Below are 15,196 nucleotides of genomic sequence, written 5' to 3' on the forward strand. Positions count from 1 at the left end.
CCCTGGCTACCTTGAGGATTCTTTCTCTGTTGGTAATTTTTTGACAACTTCAACACAATATGCCTTAGAGAGGCCTGTTGGGTTGAGGTAGTTAGGTGTTCTATTTGCTTCTTGGATTTGAGGATCCAGTTCTTTCCACAAGTTTGGGAAGTTCTCATCAACTATTTGTTTGAATATACTCTCTGTTCCCTTCTCTCTTTCTTCTCTTTCTGGTATGCCCGCTATTCTTATATTGCTCTTTCTGATGGAATCAGAAAGTTCTTGTAGAGTTCTTTCATTTCTTTTAAGTCTCAAGTCTCTCTCTTCTTCTATCTGTGTCATTTCCAGATTTCTATCTTCAATGTCACAGATTCTTTCATCCATCTGGTCACTTCTACCACCTAAGCTGGCTATTTCATTCTTCATTTCTTTTATTGAGCTCTTCATCTCCAGAAATTCTATTTGGTTCTTTTTTAAAATTATAATCTCTTTGGTAAAATGTTCATTTTGTTCTTTGATTGTGTTTCTGAGTTCATTAAACTGCCTGTCTGTGATTTCTTGCATCTCGTTGAGCTTTCTAAGAACTGCAATCTTGAATTTTCTGTCATTTAAGTCACATATTTTTATGTTTTAAGTTCATTTTCTGGAGACTTTTTAATTTCTTTCTGAGTTGTCTTGTTACCTTGGTTATTCATGGCAATTAATGAATTATTATTTCTCTTTCTAGGCATCTATAGGAGTGGGTTGTGCCACACGTTGATAGAAAGTGGTCTTTCTTTTGTTTTCCAGTAGGTGTTGGTAGAATGTTTTATTTTCTCTCCGAGTGCAGCCTTTTATTCTCTCTTACACTATAGTGTTATATTTTCTCTGCACTGTTCTGGCTTCTCAGACAATGGGGGCATTCTCTGGAAGGCAGGCTTCTCCTCTGTGAATAGTTCACCTGGGTCAGCGTACCACCTCTGTGGGGGGATGTGGGTAGCTTCTGAAGTTCCAAAGCTCTTCCTGCACCAGATTCAGAGCCTGTGTTTTTCTGCAGCTCTTTTTACTCCTCCAGGGATCCGCCCAGAGAGGTAGGGACAGGGGTGGGACAGGTTGTGAGAGGTGGCCCAGAACAAAGGTGACAACCACCACCACAGCCAGTGCTGCTTCCAGGGCTCCCTCCCCTTTGCCAGAACTAGTTGTGATGCGAGTCTGTGGCTGTGGGCTACAGTTCTCAGAATTGCAAATATTCTATTCTTTCAATCTAGCACTGCCACCTCTCCACTTCTAGTACTGGGAGGGTGGGGAGGGGGTGGCTAGACTCAGTGCCTAAGGCTTCCACTCTCTGCTTGACAGTGAGAGCTCAAACCATTCACACTTCTTCCCTTAGTCTTTGCTCCAAGGTCTCTGCCATGATCATTGGGTTCAGCCTTGTTATTTGCTGATCCCTCAGGCGGGTCAGTGGGCCATAAGAGGAGTACTAGCAGTCCGAGTTCTTCCCTGTCCCGCAGCTGTGGTAGTCTGAAATGCAGCAAGCTTGGAGTTTGAGCTCTGGTCTGTGTCATGCACCCGCCTGTCCCGTGTCTCTGCACTTCCTGCTTCCCTCCTCCCCTGCTCATGCAATTTGCCCACCTTTAGATGATTTCAGGTGCACATCTCTTAGACTTGCCTGTTTGCTGTGCAGGGAGTCCTTTGTGGAATTATAGTTGTTCAATTTGTTGTAAGTTTCAGGGGAGATTTCAAGAGGTTCACCTCATGCTGCCATTTTTATGACGTAATTGGTAAGTTATGTTTTTATGTTTTACTTTTTTCTTAAAGTCTCTTTTGGCACACAGGAAAATCCTAATCTGTTGCTAGTTGCCAAGCACTGAGCCCAATGCTGGTCCCTTAGCCTATGTGGGTGATTTTGAGTTTTCACCTCCTACAGGAATGTCATTTCAACTTTCTCCACCTGCTTCCAGAGGCCAGCAGACTTCAACCCTAATTACTGCTTTGGTATTTGGTCTTATTTCTGAACTATAGTGATATTTTACCTTTTTTCCTTTTTAAATTAAGGCTATATCTTTTTTGTTATATTTAAAAATATTTTATCAATTACTGCTGAGTGTTTGGAGCAGGGAGATTGTGTGTGTGTGTGTGTGTATGTGTGTGTGTGTGTGTGTGTAAAGTGACCCACAGCTTCATCTTACCTTGGAGTTGCTAATTAATTATTTCATAGATATTCTCATATGATGTCTGATAATTATATTTGTGAATTTGACACTATGCACTTACATTGGCAGCACTACACAAACAGCTTGGTAAGGTTTCATAACCTTGGTATATCAGTGTCTCACAGCTGTGTTCGTGTTGACATGTGGTGGTGTCTTGCTGAGTGGCATTCATTATTGTTGTGTGTTTTTATGTGCTGTCGCGAGAATGTCTGAGCTTGAATTAGAGCAACGAACAAACATTAAATTTCTTGTTAAACTTGGCAAGAGTGGAAGTGAAATCAGGGACATGTTAGTCCAAGTTTATGGGGATAATGCCATGAAGAAAATGGCAGTGTACAAATGGATTAAATGTTTATCTGAGGGGAGAGAATGCGTCACTGATGAAGAGAGGTCAGGGAAGCCAATAACAAGCAGAACTGATGAAAACATTGCAAAAATTCATTGACTTGTGTGTCAAAATTGTCAGCTGACTGTGAGAAGCATAGCGGACCAAATAAATATCAATAGAGAAACAGTTAGGGCAATCTTAACTGAAAATCTTGGCATGAGAAAGGTGTGTGCAAAAATTGTACCAAAGAAGCTCACCAATGTACAAAAGCAAAGGAGAGTCAAAGTTTGCCAAGACCTTTTGGAGAGGCAAGATGATGTTTTGGGCTATGTTATCACTGGTGATGAAACATGGGTGTATCAATACGACCCTGAAACAAAGCATCAAAGTGCACAATGGAAGTCAGCCAATTCTCCATAAACAAAAAAGTTCTGTCAATCCAAATCAAGTCAAAACTATGTTGGTAACCTTTTTTGATGTCTGAGGGATTGTTCCTTATGAATTTGCACCAACTGGCCAAACAGTTAACCAGTTTACTATTTGGCAGTGCTGAAAAGGCTGTGTGAAAAAGTTAGATGACCTGAACTTTTCGCCCAGAATTCATGGCTCTTGCATCACAACAATGCACCAGCTCACACAGCACTGTCTGTGAGGGAGGTTTTAGCCAGTAAACAAATAACTGTATTGGAACACCTTCCCTACTTACCTGATCTGGCCCCCAATGACTTCTTTCTTTACCTGAAGATAGGAGAAATATTGAAAGGAAGGCATGTTGATGACATTCAGGACATCAAAGGTAATATGACAACAGCTCTGATGGCCATTCCAGAAAGAGTTCCAAAATTGCTTTGAAGGGTAGACTAGGCACTGGCATCGGTGCATAGCTTCCCAAGGAGTGATATTCAGCAATGAGGTATGTAGCACTTTTTCTAGGATCGATTCAGGAATCTAATTGTCAGACCTCATACATAAGGATCGCAACACTTTTGCTACCAATTTGCTACAAATATTTTACTCAATCACTTTCTTTGGAATATTGTATTTTTGGTTACAAATGTTTTAAACTTTACAATTACTCTCTTTGATATCTCACTTAGGAAATATTGATCTATATTTTATTCTAGTGCTTTTATGGATCTTAATATTCTAAATATTTACAGGCTCAATTTCCCTAAAATATGTTTTTATTTTAGATATTAACCATACTATTTTTCCTATATAATGAGTATATTTGTTTATATCTTACGTATGTTAAGTAACTCATCATATCAACTGACTTGAAATGTCTGATAATATTATACATTCTAGTTTAGACTAGATTTATATTGTGTTCTGTTTAACTCTGCTGATTCCAGCTGCATTCACTAGTTTGTAATTAATTTTAGTGTGGAAGAGCTGCCTTACAAATTTGCAGATACCTTGATAGGCGAGACCAAACTGTGGACCCTGGCGAAGCTTCCCAAGGTGTTGCCTCCTGAGACGCCACTTGACTAGCCAACTTATTACACACCCCTTCCAAAAATTTCCAGTTCACACTGCTGAGATGAATTATGAGAACTGGTTTATGCGAAACAGTAAATTATAGCAGGAAGACTGATAGGTAGACCTCACTCCACTACTTACTAGTCAAGTAACCTCAATGATCCTGTCTTGCCTTATTTGTAAAACAGGGGTCAGAGGTTTACAGCATTTCTGTTAAGTTGGGAAATCCCAGAGAAAGAGTTGTCTGTAAGAAAAATTGAGGTCACAATGTCCTGTCAGCTTCCTTTCTCATAGACAATCCTGGCAAGCCTCATTACGTCATTTCAACGGTCAGCTTAAAGTAGTGTAGTGAATATTTAGGGACATACAGCATTGCTATGAAACTAAAGAGAGTTCATTCTCCTTTTGGGAATGGTGGCTCCCTTTCCTGTGATTCAACATCACTGCCCCTGACTCTGTAGAGTTCCTATTAGCTGTTCCTAATATAAAATCTTATTTGCTATTCTTGATATAAATTCATAGTATCAGAGAAATGTACAGGGCATTGGAGATTTTCTTTTCTTCTCTTCTATTCAGAAATATACTCCACATATCTCTTATCCAATCTGAACACTTCCAGTGACCGTTTCTTCACGAATTAGTGTTCTGGTTTTGAACATTCAGCCTAATAGGCCATTTAAAATAATTTTTAACTTACCTTTTCAATTTATAGGGGTAGTTTCCCTATAATTTCCTTATTGAAATTTCTTGAAATGGTAGAGAGTCTCAATAAGGTGCACAAAAATGTATCATTTTTCAGCATTTTCCAGCTTTCCTTAACTGCATCATCTTCACTTCATGCGGTCTCGCCTGCTTTCCTGATGAGGTTATGACCCCTGACCCTGAATCACATTATGGAATTTACTCCCTACCTCAATGTATCATTTTCTCTATTAATATACTTTTATTTTTTTCTCCAGATACAAAGGAAAGATTCACTTCCCTAAGATAAACCACTCTGTGTCCTGGATCTTTTTTTGACTCCTGTGGAAAATCTTCGACTCAGACTCGTCTCATTCTCATCCATGTCACTTGCTCCTTACTGATCCTCCGCCTGTGCCTTCCCAGTGTTGCAGTATTGCCTGCTGTTTATAAAGTACTTTCTCTCACTTTCACTTCAAACTGTGGAATCAAAAGCCTACATTTTCTATGTTTTCACCATTCATTCTCTTTTGAAACTGTTGTAATCTTACTTCTATCTCAAAACTGTTAACAATGAACTAATAACTAAATTCAGAGAATATTCTTGGCTTGAACTTTTTGGAAGCTTTGAGCTCAAAATTACACTCTCCTTGAAACTGCACATCTGTGTCATTTATTAACACAGTTCAATTATTTTTAAGAGTTTTACATAGAACAACTCATCTTGCGATCACTGCACTCTATGAGGTGGTACCATAATAACCACAGTTCCATAGGTGAGGAAACAGGACCAGAGTCGTTAACAATTTGTCTGAAAGTCCTGTTCAAATGTCTTTGGTCCTTTGCTCTCTCATTTCTACTTATTTTTCTGGCTTCCCTTTCAATCACCTGCTTGTGAGTATTCATTCTTTATAACAGCTGTTTGTCCTCGTTTTCTCTCTCTACTCACTTGCCTTCAATAAAGCAGTCCTGTCTTCAATATGCTAATGACCTCTGTATTTGGTGCTTCTTTGCATGTCTTGCCTTGCCAGGAAATTCTTGAAAGGATGGGGCTCTGCCTTTTAATTATTTTATATTCTCTTTCATTAGTATTTAGCATTTAACATAGTGGTAAATATGTGAGAGATAGTTTATCAACTAAGTTCCTTGGTTCCATAAAGAGAAAACAACTATGGCTAATATAAGCAAAAGCAAAATTGTGTTAAGAATTTGGGGAGCTCTTAGAGCTGATGGGGGCTAGAGCACCGGTTGTCCTCCAGCCAATGATCAGAAAGCTGCTGTTGGTCAGAATGGGACTCCAACCACTCTCAGTCTCTTAGACTCTTTTTTTTTTTTTAATTAAAGTTTATTGGGGTGACAGTTGTTAGTAAAGTTATATAGGTTTCAGGTGTACAATTCTGTAATACATTATCTATACATCACTTTGTGTGTTCCCCTCCCAGAGTCAGTTCTCCTTCCATCACCATATATTTGATCCCTTTTACCCTCAGCTTTTACCCCTCCCCTCTTACCTTCTGGTAACCACTAAATTACTGTCTGTGTCTATGAGTTTTTGTTTTGTCATTTATTTGTCTTGTTCCTTTGTTGTTTTCAGTTTTATATACCACATATCAGTGAAATCATATGGTTCTTGACTTTTTCTTTCTGACTTATTTTGCTTAGCGTAATAATCTCAAGACTCTTAAGATACAAACGAGAGGAATGAGCATCTGAATGGCTTAACTGATATCTCATGTTCTTCCACTGAGGGAGGAAAGGTTACTAATTAAACTCTAACCAGGTTGTACTAAAAGGAAAGAGATAATTCCTCCAAAACCATCACATTACTGTTAGGAAAGGAGAAAAGAGATTGGGTAACAAACCCAAAAAACGTTTATAATAGGTGTTGAATAAACCATTTGTTGAATGAATGAGTTAATAATCTTAGGACCTCAATCACTACATTTAGATGTAGTTTTTGCAAGACTAACATGGTATAGTTACATTTATTCTTTGTGATTAGAGCTACGTCTATATGCATATGAAAACTGGGGATGGCCAAAATTCAGGGGCAGACAGCCATGCATGTTACACATGTTGTAAGGATAAATTGAGAAACTCCAAAGAAAGCAGGCCCTCATTTGGATGTTGAGATTCTAGACTGTTTGCTAAGTGATAAGTCAGAGCACTTGATCATAAATGGTCTGAAGTACACGTAAGCTTGCATCTAAAAGAAGAGGCTGTACAATTGTTGGGTATGGTCATAAAGAAGGCATGTTTGACCCATGATCTGGACCTTGACAATTGGAGGCTCTCTGCTCCCTTCCCTGTGCTTAAAATGTATGTTCAGCTTGCCTTCCCTGAGCTAGAATCTGCCCAGGGCCACAGCCTTGAGATAATAATGTGGTAATGAGACTATCTAAACTACCTTTTGATGAAATCATTTAATCCATTTACATTGGAAGTAATTGTTGATAGGTATGTAGTCATTGCCATTTTATTAATCATATTTTTGATTTTTTTTTTTAATGTCTTAAAGAAGTCCCTCTAAGAATCTTTGTGATACTGGTTTGGTGGTGGTGAACTCCTTTAGCTGTTTCTTGTCTAGGAAGCTCTTTATCTGTCCTTTGATACTAAATGACAGCTTTGCTGGTAGAGTCATCTTGGTTGTAGGGTCCTTGCTTTTTATCACATTGAATATTTTGTGCCAACCCCTTCTAGCCTGCCAAGTTTCTGTTGAGAAATCCTCTGGCAGTCTTAGGGGAGCTCCTGTGTAGGTTACTAACTGCTTTTCTCTTACTACTGTAAGATTCTGTCTTTGCCTTTAACCTTTGGCATTTCAATTATGATGTGTCTTGGTGTGAGCCTTTTTGGGTTCATCTTGTTTGGGACTCTCTGCACTTCCTGGGCTTGTATATCTATTTCCTTCACCAGGATAGGGAAGTTTCTTGTCATTATTTATTCAAATAGGTTTTCAATTCCTTGTTCTCTCTCTTCTCCTTCTGGTACCCCTATAATGTGAATGTTGGTACATGTGATGTTGTCCCAGAGGCCTCTTAAATTCTCCTCATTTTAGGGGGGAGAATTCTTTTTTCTTTTTGTTGTTTTTATTGGGTGTTTTCTGCTACCTTATCTTCTAAATCACTTATTCAATGCTCTGCTTCATCTAATCTACTGTTGATTCCCTGTAAAGTATCCTTCATTTCCATTATTGTATTCTTTATTTCTGAATTTTTAGAAGTTTTTTAATCTCCATTTTTATGTTTCCTCTTTCTTTGTTGAACTTCTCCCCGTGATCACTGAGCATCCTTAAAACCAGTGTTTGGAACTCTGCATCTGGTAGATTACTTGTCTCCATTTTCTTTAGTTCTTTTTCTGGAGCTTTGTTCTGTTTTTTTATTTGGGACATGTTTCTTCGTCTCCCCATTTTGGCTTCCTTCCTGTGTGTGTTTCTATGTATTAAGTAGGGCTGCTATGACTCCTAGTCTTAGTAGAATGGCCATATGTAGTAGGTGTCCCCTGGGGACCAGTGGTGCAGTCTACCTGGTCAGCTGAGCCAGGTGCTCCAGGTGTGTCCCTTGTGTGGGTTGCATGTGCACTCCTGTTCTGGTTGAGCATTGATTACTGTTTGCATGTAAATGGGAGGGATTGGCCCTCAGGCTGATTGGTTGTGAGGACTGGCTGTGACTACAGTGGAAGAGTTGTAGTGCAAGGGCTGACCCTACAGAGCAGGATGTGCCTCAGCAGGGCTCTGGTGTCTGCCCAATCCACCCTTTGCATGTGTCATCCTTGGAGGCGGTGGGGCAATGCTCCAGCTCATCCTTGGAGGTGGTGGGGTGATGCCCCTGAGCCCGCCAGCCCCAGGACATCCTGGGAGGAGACGTGCTGCAGGTCAAGTATAGCCACAGCCCGTACCCCACCCAGAGCCACCTGGCAGGAGCTCTGATGGCCAATGCCCATGCTATGCTTGGGGAAGTACCTCGAGAGGATAAATTGTGAAGCAAGGCTGGTAGGGCCAGGCTTAGGGCTGCTCAGCCAGAGATATGGGACATGCTCACACCAGATGCTGCTTGTCTGGGTACTGTGAACTTTGAGAGACCCTAGGAAAGTCTGCAGCATGAGTCAAGGGAAGTGGTTTGTAGAAAATATCTACTGGAAGCAGCCTGGATATGCCCAAAAGTTGGGCAGGGTGGGGTCTCAGAATCACCAGGGCATGGAGAATAAATGGTGTCAGCCAGCTTCATGGATCTCAGATATGGTAGCTGCCGATATCTGCAAGCAGGCAGGGGGAAGGCTCGACAAAGAAACAATGGCTTCTTCCAGCTCCTCCGTCTTGGAGAAAGCTGTCCCTCCAGCTTTCATCCTGAAGCCAGATAACTCAGTTGTTCCCCATATGTCCCTGTTGCCTCTTCAGCTGTTGCCCCAGCACTGGAACTTAGAGGCAGTAATTCCTTTTGTGAGTCAGTCTATGCACAATATCTTTAAGAGGAACACCTGGGACACTTGCTGCCCTCCATCTCACTCAGCCACAATCTCCGCTGGTTTTTATATCCAGAAGTTTTGGGGACTTCTCTCCCCAGCACTGGAACTCTGGGCTGGGGTGGGGCTGGAACCCTTCACTCCTTGTTGGTGGGTGGACCTCTGGAACCAAGATATTCCTCCCAATTTTTAATGGTCACACGTGGGTGTGGGACCAGCCCTTTTTGCGTCTCTGCCTCTCCTATCAGGCTCAAGGTGGCTTGCTTCTTCTGTATGTCCTTAGTTGTAGAGCTTCGGTTCAGCATAATTTCAGGTAAATCTCAATGATGGTTGTTTTATAGTTCAGCTGTAATTTTGATGTGGTTGTGAGAGACGGTAAGCATAGCATTTACCCACTCTCCCATTTTGACCATCTACTTTCTGAATCTACGAATTTGACTACTCTAGGTTTTTCATATAAATGGAATCATGCCACATTTGTCTTTTTGTGACTAGCTTATTTTACTTAGCATAATGTTCTCAGTGTTCACCCATGTTGTAGAATGTGCCATAATTTCCTTCTTTTTAAATGGCTAAATCAGAGAAAACATTTTAATTTTATAATATACTCATTTATTATCCAAAACTCTTTGTAAATTGGAAATAGAACTTCTTTAAACCTATAAACAGTGAATGCAATGGCAATCCATACAACACTCAAACCAAGTGAACCGTAGTGACAGTTAAAAAGATAGATAGAACCTACCTTTTAATATTTAGTGACTTCCTTTTATAAAGTTAAAATAACCCCATATTGTAAAGAATACATAGATGCAAGAACACTTTTAAACTATTTTAAAGTTTTTAAAAGGAAAGCCAGTGAATGATCAACATAGCGTCAGGAGGATGGCTTCTTGAAGGTAGAGAAATGAGATGGGGAGGCTGGATGCTTATCTGAAGGACCTGGCTTTTTTGGGGGATGGTGCTTTCATTGAAGCTTATTAGGGTTAAAATTAAGGAATTAACCAAATAAATAAAGTGGACCAGGCTTGGAGTCATGACCAACAATCATCATGAACCATTAATAATGATTAAACCAGTTTCATGCATCTGAGGTTAAAGAAAGAAAAAGACATTTGACCACAATATAGAGAAGAAAACAGTAGAGGAAATATCAGAGGTATTTGTTGTGTTATTTTAATTTTATTAAAGCATTGCAATACTTGAGCATGATTCTGTGATGATGGAGAAGAGGTAGTAACAAGAACGAGGCTGGGGACATAGAGAGAAGGAAAATAACCAAAACAGCAGGACACAATGATCAGGAGGGCTGGAAGCAAAGCACTGGGAGAAATAAGCCTTTGGTGAGTCATCCTCTTCTACCCTAGAGAGAGAGGAAGGGAGGAGTGTGGTTGTGGAAACCTGTGCAGATGTAGCAGCGGGAATTTGGAGGATTTTCCCTCTTATGACTTGTATTTTCTCTTTTAAGTGGGAATCAAGGTCATCTTCTGCGTGAGAGGAGCAGTGGCTGGGAAGGAAGTGTAGGGAGAGCTGGGAATGCTTAAAATGGCTGTCTGTTTGATTGTAGTTAAGAACTCTGGCTCAGCATCAGACACATTTGGGTTCAGCTCCTGACTCCCAGAGGGTACTGTGAATGCTATTATGTTCATAAGCTTCTATTGTAATTGTGTTTCTCCTCCTCCATTTTCCTCCTTCCTTTTCCTTTTCCCTTTCTCCCTTCTTCTTTTCCTTCCCTAGTTCCAGTTCAAAAATATTTCCAGAAGGCCTGTATTTAATCTGGTTTGGTAACATTTCATCTTCTGTATCAATCAAGGATGGCTGATGGGTAGGAACTAGGATTGCTCAGGTTTGACCCAGGAGCCAACCCTGGACCATCTGCCATAGCCAGTGGAGTGGGATGGGTAAGAAGCTGCCATCTCTCATTCAAAGAAGAATATCAGAAGAAGTGAAGATACTATTCTGGGCAGGCAGAATAATAGAAACCCCACACATTGTTGTAGTAATTGCTGCGATGGAGATTAGGAAGTAAAACTAAATATAGAAACAATTTCTGGCCAGTGTGCAGGGTTCAGTTGAAATAAAAAAAACATGAATTTCTAGTCACAACAAACTATAATTCTGTATGATTTTCACCAGCAACACTCAGCAACTCTGATGCAGGTGAACTTTTGCATTGGTCCAGATTTGGTTTTTTCAGAGACATAAGATGGAAAAAAAAAAAAAAAAATGAGCCAAGACAGTTGACAATATTGGCAAGATAGAGGATGAAGAGATGGGTGGATGATATAATTAAATATGTATCTGAAGGAGATGAAGAGAGGAGGTGGTGGTGGGGACTGGGAGAAAACAGGATGAAAAAAAGTTTATTGGAAAAATATGTGTGATGGAACTGAAATGGAAAAGTATATGTGGTGGAACTGAAATGGAAAAATATATGTGGTGGAACTGAAATGGTCAGTGGTCATGGTCAAAGAATTGGAAGACTTTTTTTAATGTTTCAGGAATGAATAATTATGAAGGATAGTAAGTTTCAGTATCTGGCCATGAAAGTAGTTACTAACATGGAATAAATACAATGGAAATTAGATGTTAAAAAGCAGATGCTGAGCTTTGGGTGGGTCATGCATGTAGACAATGGTGTCTGCCGGTTACTGGAAAGTTTGCGGTTAGCGGTTAGCGGAGGATGTTAAATGATATGCTAAAGACTTCAGTAAATGAGAGGTTGTACAATTCTTTACACTTGCTAAGATTAGCTGTAATGATTGGGAACTATTATATCCCTAGGGTGTTTCAGAGTGGGAATGTAGTTTCTTGTTGAATATTTATCTTACCAGCCCATCATAACACTTCAGATATGGAGTTATAAAAAAGGAATTTTGCCAGAGGGAAGAATGGGTTATTGAATCATGAATATATTTAATATAATGCTTATTATGCAGATACTATTGGGTACTGTGAGAATTATCAAAGTCACATTGTCTGACTGTAAAGAGTTTGTAATTTGTTATGGAAGTTATGCTTACATTTACAAAACAATGAGACAATAACAGACTAGTATAGGATACAAGTTGCAAAGGAGAATAAATATGTATAATAGGTGTTTGGAGAAAGGATAGGCCAATTTTATTAGGTTCTTATATGAACACTTCGAAGAGGAGTGATGTAAACTGCTTTGGAAACTCCTCCATTTGTACAGCTTCAAACACAGACACACACACACACATATATGTACATATATATATATATATATATATATATATATATTATATTATATTATATTATATGAAAATTAAGTTCACAAACTCATCCTAGAAAAATTGCTACATAACTCATTGCTGAATATCATTAAGGTCACCTTTGAAGTATTCTCCTTGGGAAGCTATGCAGCAATGCCAGCTCCTGGTCCACCCTTCAACTTTTTTTTTGGATTGTCCATCAGAGCTGTCATCAGATTACTCTTGATGTCCTGAATGTCATCAAAATGTCTTCCTTTCAATACTTCCTTTATCTTCGGGTAAAGAAAGAAGTCATTGGGGGTCAGATCAGGTGAGTAGTGAGGGTGTTCCAATACAGTTATTTATTTACTGGCTAAAAACTCCCTCCCAGAAAGTGCCATGTGAGCTGGTGCCTTTTTGTGATGCAAAAGTCATGAACTGTTGGCAAAAGGTTCAGGTCATTTTCATCTAACTTTTTCACTCAGCTTTTTCAGCACTTCCAAATAGTAAACTTGGTTAACTCTTTGTCCATTTGGTACAAATTCATAATGAATAATCCCTCTGATATCAAAAAAGGTTAGCAACATCATTTTGACTCTTGATTTAGACTGACGGAGCTTTTTTGGTTGTGGAGAATTGGCTGACTTCCATTGTGCACTTTGATGCTTTGTTTCAGGGTCATATTGGTACACTCATGTTTCATCACCAGTGATAACACAGCCCAAAACATCATCTTGCCTCTCCAAAAGGTCTTGACAAACTTCGATTCTTTGTTGCTTTTGTACATTGGTGAGCTCCTTTGGGACTATTTCTGTACACACCTTTCTCATGCCAAGATTTTCAGTTAAGATTTTCCTGTTTCTCTGTCGATGTTTACTTGGTCTGCTATGCTTCTCACAGTCAGCGGATGATTTTGACGTACAATTCAATGAATTTTTGCAATGTTTTCATCAGTTCTGCTTGTTTCTGGCTGCACTGACCTCTCTTCATCTGTGACACATTCTCTCCCCTCAGAAAAACTTTTAATCCATTTGTACACTGCCATTTTTTCTTCATGGCATTATCTCCATAAACTTGGACTAACATGTCCCTGATTTCACTTCCACTCTTGCCAAGTTTAACAAGAAATTTAATGTTTGTTCATTGCTCTAATTCAAGCTCAGACATTCTCGCGACAGCACATAAAAACACACAACAATAACGAATGCCACTCAGCAAGACACCGCCACACGTCAAAATGCGCACAGCTGTGAGACACTGATATACAAAGGTTATGAAACCTTATGAGCTGTTTGTACAGTGCTGCCAATGTAAGTGCACAGTAGCAAGTTTGCAAACTTAATTGTCAGAACTCGTGTGTGTGTGTGTAATTTTTTTTCCATCTGAGATGAAAACGTTCAAAAACAAGATACCCTTTTATTCTTTATTCTCTATTGAGGTGTTCATGAATTGTCTGTAATGTTTTAAGTTATTGGACTATGGGGAAATTCCTAATATTAGTATCTTCATCCTTCTTTCTCCAAAGAATATGCCCTCTAATTCAGAAATTTCAAAAAGGCATTACTAATTTTTAAAACAACTCACAGACATAGGTGAAAGTTGACAACCTAAAGCATATTTGGTCTTCTATCTCTGGCCCACTTTTTGTTGGAACTAAAGAGTTTTTATGGAACTCCTCATAGATTTTTCTTGGATTATGAGAGATGAAATTGCAACAACAGTTTTCTTTGTCACAAGATTGGTGAAAAATCATGATAAACTGAGTAAGCAGCAAATGGAAAACTTTGCAGAAAAACTGATGATTACCTTGTTGAAACATACAGAAGTCACTGGCACTCTGATTGGCCTTCTAAAGGGCAAGATTTCAGGTATATCAGGATAAACAATAATCAGAATAAAGATCCCATTTTACGAAGGGCTTGTGCTGAAACTAATGTGAGTTTTTCTCAGCTGGGACTTCCAAAGGAGATGACCATATGGGTAGATTCCTTTGAGGTTTGCTGTAGGTATGGTAAGAAGTCATCCATTTACAGTTGCTCTTTCAAAGGCAGATTGGAGGAATGGGAACTGTCCCAACAAGTCAGTTATGCTGTTAGTAGAGCCACACTAGAATACTCCTCTGGTGCTTTCTCCAATGAAGTAAGTTGTAACAAAGAACCTCAGATAATTCCTAAAATCAGCAATCCAAAGAGTATTTATCAGGTTGAAAACTTGAAACAACCCTTTCAATCTTGGTTCTAAATCCCCCACAGAAAGAATAGGGTGGATGGCCACGTGGACCTCCTAGGAAATACTTGTCATGCGTTGCATAAGATTTCAAGGGTCAGAGGCCTGCTGCTGTACGCCAGACGGATAGATACCACTGGGTCCACACAGACAGATAATGCAGTGGCTGGGCACTTGGTAGAATAGAGCTCAGAGGAGCCACTTTATTTTCTCTAAAATGCAGCTAGTCTAAGGTTGAGAGGCTCATGAAACAGAAAAAATTAGAGGCCAGGGTGCATGATGATGAATCCTCTCACACAGATCATAATTCTTATTTAATTTTATATGAATTTTTATGTAACTCTAATGAATGTACCTAGTAAGGTAATAGAATGAAATATTGACCTGTGATGAGTCAATAAATTATGAAAAGTAACAGTTTTGTGTTGTTTTTAATATAAAAAATTAATTAAATTGAATAATTTATAGAGAAAAAGTTGAATTTAATGGAATGACTTTTCCTTTGGTTTCTCCCCAAAGTTTTCATAATTTTCATTGATCCATGAATAGTTGAAAGAATTTTTTTTTTTTCTGATGATCTGAGTGCAAGGCTATCATCTATTATCAGGAAGAAAATCAAATAGTTTTTCACAGGG

The 15,196-nt window shown here is 39.2% G+C and overlaps 1 pseudogene; it reads left to right on the plus strand.

The window, feature by feature from the left end:
- The first annotated feature begins 14,031 nt into the window (after positions 1-14,031).
- On the plus strand, positions 14,032-14,719 carry LOC109445469 (protein BTG4; annotated as a pseudogene).
- The last annotated feature ends 477 nt before the right edge of the window (positions 14,720-15,196 follow it).

The sequence above is a fragment of the Rhinolophus sinicus genome, linkage group LG03 (assembly GCF_036562045.2).
Source record: "Rhinolophus sinicus isolate RSC01 linkage group LG03, ASM3656204v1, whole genome shotgun sequence".
Lineage (NCBI taxonomy): Eukaryota > Metazoa > Chordata > Mammalia > Chiroptera > Rhinolophidae > Rhinolophus > Rhinolophus sinicus.